The 6,056-nt window shown below is 42.2% G+C and overlaps 1 pseudogene; it reads left to right on the forward strand.

The window, feature by feature from the left end:
• The first annotated feature begins 5,237 nt into the window (after positions 1–5,237).
• On the forward strand, positions 5,238–5,334 carry LOC115936621 (small nucleolar RNA U3; annotated as a pseudogene).
• The last annotated feature ends 722 nt before the right edge of the window (positions 5,335–6,056 follow it).

The raw sequence follows: 6,056 nt of genomic DNA on the forward strand, positions 1-6,056 counted from the left end.
TTGGGCTTTGGGGTCATAAAGTCATCGGTCCATACTTTCTGGTGATGAGATCTTGAGAGTTGCTTGACCTTCTCAGTAGCAGTTCCTGTAGCTCAAAGTGGTAGAACCTACCTGCAGCAGCACGGTACCCGGCATGTGTGAAGGGACCACATATGTTGATTCTGTTTCTTATGCCACTGCATTGCTGAGGGACACAATGGAAAGATGTTCGTGGAAACTCTTCTTGGCAGCTGTGTAGAAGGACTGGGGTAAAGGAGGCAAGGGGCTGTTCAACAACCTGGATGTGAGGTTGTGAGAACTTGGTGGAGGATGCTGGCTTTGGCAGGAGTGCAGGGGAGGAAAGAAACACTGAGCTCCCAGGTGAGAAAGTGGGAATTGTGAGCGTGGTTGCTAGAAGCTTTAGGGTCCTGCGAATTCTGATGTCTTACATTCTATTTTATCCTTTTCGATTCTATAAATGGTATGTGTTTTTAGAGAAATATATGTTCCATCAAACATTTTAGCATTGTATTTTTAAAGGCTATCAATAAATCTCAGTAATGACAATGATTTCTACTAACTTCATTTCATGATCCAAGTCTTGAACTTTTAATCTATGTTATTGATGAAATTAATATGAATTACGGATTTTTTTAAAAGTAGGCTCCACGCCCCCTGCAGGGCTTGAACTCACAACCCTGAGATCAAGACCTGAGATCAAGAGTCAAATGCTCTGCTGACTGAGCTACCCAGGTGCCCCAATTATGGATACTTTTTAACCCAATTGAAGAAGGGGAGATTCAGTTAAGATTTAAAAACCCGTCAAATACCATATAACAGCCTTCAACCAGAAATCCACATCTGTCAAATGGAATCATGGTGTAACAAAAACTCAGCCAGACATAGTCTACAAGGTCCAAGCAGGGAGAAATAATGCCCAGTAAACGTTAAGAATTGATGGCTAAATGCATTATGTCCCAAACATATGCTGGATTCAAACCCTTTCTCCCTTGAAGGTCAGGAATCATTTCATGGAAGCTAAGGTTGCAATTTAGAAAAAAAAAAAAATTAAGGGATACATGTTATTTTCACTGAAGCAGAACAAAAGAATTGTTAAATCAGCGTGGTTTCTTCCCCTAACATGTACACTCTCAAAATGAATCAGCTAATAAGGTCTGTTCAGTAAGACTAGATAAGCAATACATTATCTGGCACATTTGTTATGAAAAATGATTGTTACCTAAACTAGCAGGGAAGAAGACATGTTGTGTAGGGATTGACATAGACAATTTGTTGTAACCAGACTAACAAAACCCTTTATTAAGGGGTATAATGTGAGAGACTGAACATACAGCAGGACAATGGCCAGACCATATATAAAAATAGAGCTCCGATCCCCAGCCTGCAGCATCCTGCCCACAAGACCAGCTCCTTATCTACAATAAACCACCCAGCAATCCAGCCCGCTGTAAGTCAGACCTGCACAATGCCAGATTGCTATCTCTAGTAACAATCCGGGAAGCTCAGTAATAACTTCTATAACAACTGGCCCCAAATGGCCAGGACATGATTAATGACTGACAGCCTCCCTAAATTTTGTTGCTGCTTCTAACTTAGGACTCTAACAAGAGAGCACCAGTAAGTGCCCTCTTTCTAGTTAGCCTGTCTACAGCTTCCCTAAGCCAACAGCCTCCAGTCAGGGCACACCGGAAGCCTTCTTCTTTCCACTATAAAGCTTTCCCACCTCGCCGCCTGCCTTTGCATCTCTGCCAAAATGCAAGTGACGGTGGCTGACTGTCTTGCTATATAGCAAGCTGAGAATATACAGCATTTGCTTTTTATTTTTTTAATTTGGTTAGTCTTCATTTATTTTTATACTTGAGAACATAGAAATAATGGTAGAACTCTTGGTTTTAATGGTGCTAAAAAAACAAAATTCAATGGAGTATATTTTAAAGATCTTCTTGGCTTTATTCAACAGTTCATGAATTGAGCAGCATTCCATCTAGCTGATAGAAAGGAGGTCCAAAGCGCTCTATAAAATGGAAGACTCTTGTAGGCAGAGGGAGACGGAACAAGGAAGTTATTCCAGCAAAGAGCTGGTTATTTCAGACAAGGTGGCTTTGGGAGATAGCAGGGGTCTAACAGGTGGATTACCTCACTGGTGCTGGCCAGGTCATTCCAGACTGACAAGTTAAGATTACATTCCTGGGAGAGGCTGAAACTGCATTTAGATTAGGTACTAAGTCTTGTTTTGGTGATATGGGCTTAACACAAGGGACTCTATTTGGGGCCAGTTGTTTCTTTTTTTTTTATTATTATTTTTTATTTTTTTATATTTTTTTAAAGATTTTTATTTATTCATTTGACAGAGAGAGACACAGCGAGAGAGGGAACACAAGCAGGGGGAGGGGGAGAGGGAGAAGCAGGCCTCCCACAGAGCAGGGAGCCCGATGCGGGGCTCGATCCCAGGACCCTGGGATCATGACCTGAGCCGAAGGCAGACGCTTAACGACTGAGCCACCCAGGCGCCCCAGTTGTTTCTTTTTTTAAAAATAGTATCAACATAAGACACTTTTGACATCAGCAGCAATTGTGAATTATACAGTTACAGACTATTAGCACAGAGCAGGGTAGGTATGGGGAGGATATAAACAAGGAATGTAGAATTTGGATAAAAAGTAGTCTTACCGGGGTGCCTGGGTGGCTCAGTCTGTTAAGGGTTTGCCTTCAGCTCAGGTCATGATCTCAGGGTCCTGGGTTCGAGTCCCACGTGGGGCTCCCCACTCACTGGGGAGTCTGCTTGTCCCTCTCCCTCTCCTTCTGCCCCTTCCCCCACTCATGCTCACTCTCTCTCTCCCCTCTCAAATTAATTAATTCATTAATTTTTTTTAAAAAAGGTAGCCACACAGAAAAAGGCATCAGATATACATTTTCTCTTTCCAAACACATTTCCTTTCCTTTCAGAATAAGCTGCATATGCAACATTGTTAGTCATGAACAGGCCCAGTACTACTGTTTCCTTTGTTCACTTCTCCATCAACTTCTTCTGTTTCCTGGTGTTGCCTTCTTTTCTTCAGCCAGCTTGATATAAGCCTTTTGCTTTGATCAAAACGAGCATCTTTCCCACCATATACTTGACTAGGCTGCAGGACCAGCTACGTAATTTGCAGGGCCTGGCACACGATGCAAATGTGAGGTCAGGCCCCTAGTTAAAAAATTATGAAGAATTTCTAAACCGTGGGGGTGCCTGGGTGGCTCAGTTAAGAGTCCAACTCTTGGTTTTGGCTCAGGTCATGATCAAGGTCCTGAGATCGAGCCCCACGTCAGGTTCCGCGCTCAGCACAGAATCTGCTTGTCCCTCTCCCTCTGCTCCTCTTCTCTCTCTCAATCTCATTGATTGATTGATAAAAATAAATTAAGAATCAAAAAATTAAAAAAGAATTTCTAAACAGTGACAGCAGAGCAGTAAGCCAAATGTGAGGCCCTTCAGAATGTAGGACCCATGGGGCGCTTGGGTGGCTGGCTCAGTCGTTAAGCGTCTGCCTTCAGGTCATGATCACAGGGTCCTGGGATCAAGCCCCACATCGGGCTCCCTGCTTCACGGGAAGCCTGCTTCTCCCTGTCCCACTACCCCTGCTTGTGTTCCCTCTCTTGCTGTGTCTCTCTCTGTCAAATAAATAAATAAAATCTTTAAAAACAAAAAGAAAGAATGTAGGACCCTAGGGAGGGAAGACTGTCTCTACACTCTCTCTGGTCTGCTTTTACTGCACTTTGCCAACTCTGAGACTTGAGGTTCTAAAGCCTAAGCACTTGGGGCCCGCAAATGAGCTTTCGGCGGTGGCCAGAAGGTCAGAGCAAGGCCAGGCTAATGTGTTCTTTTTCAGAAAAAGCAGAAATCTGTTAATGATAGATAAAAATTAGATACTTGAAGTTTGTAAACTGGGTTAAATTAATCATTAGATAGTGTGCTATTTGCTGAAAATAAAAAAAACACACATTGACTAGCAAGTGGCCACATTCCTTTTTTTATGTGCAGTGTGTTGAGGCTGTTCTATCGCACGACAAAGAAGGGATAGCAGGAAAGCCGTGCAGACGGAAACGGGATTCTTGCTCTCGTCTTACTATCGAGTCAGGTGTTTTCGTTTTTGTTTTGTTTTTTAATTAGAAACAATGAACCTGTGCTGTCCCATGGTTTCAGCAAACCCATCGTCAGCAATGGAGATCCAGTGATGTCTGTAAATATTATCAAACCAAAAAAAAAAAAAAATCCATTATTCACCCTCTTCTGGAAAACTTATTGCCATAAAGTTTAGGGCAGATAATTCCGTGGAAGGCTTGAAAGTTTTTCAGAACAATATTTAACTAGGATTACATTCTATAAAATGAAACTAAAACGTTAGGTTAAATTATGTCACGTGTAAAACCCAAGCACCCTTGCACTCCACCCTGACTTTTCTATCGTCAGAAGCTGGGGATTCCTGGCTTTTGTGAGCTAAGAGAGTTAGGGCATGTTTGTACTTCTTTTACCCTTGTTTAGGATATCAGGCCACTGGAGGCTAAGGCCACTCACCACATCTGGCATGTCTTGTCACGTGGGCACATATTCACATAGAACCAAGTTCAAATCCCTCTGTAAGACATGTAAAGGAACTAGCATAGGGGAAAGAGCTCACAGACTCCGGTTGGACTCCTGGTGCTGTCACCGACTAGTCTTATGACCGTGAAAAAAAAATCACATCATCTGTCTGAGCCTGTTTTCTCCTCTATAAAGCTGGGAAGTAATAGACTGGTCAGAAGGATCCAGTAAGATACATGTAGGGCCTGGCACAGAAAGGGGGTAGCAGTAAGACTCAGTAGCCCTCCCTGTGCTTCCCCACCTCCAAATCTGTTCCAGTCTAATTTTCCGTGACACAGCCCTCCAGTTCCGCCAGGCTATTACTCATCGCCCCCTGAACATTGTTACACAATCCTGCCTTTTCTTAAATCTTCTCCTCAGTCTAGAGGACCTTCCCTGGCAGTCCTCATCTAGCTAAATCCTACTCATCCTGGACGATTCAACCCAAGCCTCACTGCTTCTCGGCAGCCTTCCCAAGACATTCTGCACGCATTCCCAAAGCACCAAGCACTGTTGTCTCTTGGGTCAGTACTCCACACTGCTCCAAAGCTTTCCCATGCTGTCTTATCTTCCCAAAGATGCTGTAAGCTGCTTGAGGGCAAGGATAGGCCCTTAGTTGCCTTTGTATCTCCCACAAAGAAAGACTATACTTTCAGGGATCATTTCTATAGTTTGTATCTCCCACAAAGATGATTCCTGTGTGATACCCATGACAAGTCTCAGTAATTACATGCTGAGCGCATGAATGAGTGCTGTGTCATATTGCGTTTTGTTAAATTATACATATATGCCTGGGGCTTGAAATGTGAGAAAATGACACGGCTATTTCTCCTCCTTCTGATGTAGATTGCTTTTTAAAATATTATCTTTTTATATATATATATGGTATTTCTTCTCCAATATTTCAATATACCACTTAAAATCTGACCTGAAAAAAAGTATTAAAGTTGTGTTTTAAATGGAAGAAAAACGCACCAGCTATGACTAATGTCTTCAATTTATAGTATGTCCAATTTGGAGAAGACCATGCTTTCTCATAAGGTTGCATAACTGCGAACAAAAACATTTTCAGCCACAGGATGTGTTTTGGAAGAATTTAGCCCTTTATTAGGCTAGGAAAAAAGTGAAAAGAAAAAAATCCAGAGACACAGCTTTCCTTGATACACATCTTACCCTACATAGAGAAGGCACTCAGATATTTGTCAAATTGAATGATTTCTCCTCATAGAATGTTTGGTGGGAGGCAGAAAGTAGATCGGAGCATTCTCAATAAAAATGATTCATTCTAAGTCTGGATATTGCATCCTTGTTAATTACGTAGATATTGCCAACTATTGAGTATTAGCACCGAGGATGATTAACGGGGATGAGTGAGAGATGACATGTATTTCTACTACCATTATTCTGGATTAAATAATCAAAACAAAGAGACCTGTACATCAGCCACTTCCTAATACTT

The sequence above is a fragment of the Leptonychotes weddellii genome, chromosome 4, assembly GCF_054177405.1.
Source record: "Leptonychotes weddellii isolate Sample4059 chromosome 4, ASM5417740v2, whole genome shotgun sequence".
Lineage (NCBI taxonomy): Eukaryota > Metazoa > Chordata > Mammalia > Carnivora > Phocidae > Leptonychotes > Leptonychotes weddellii.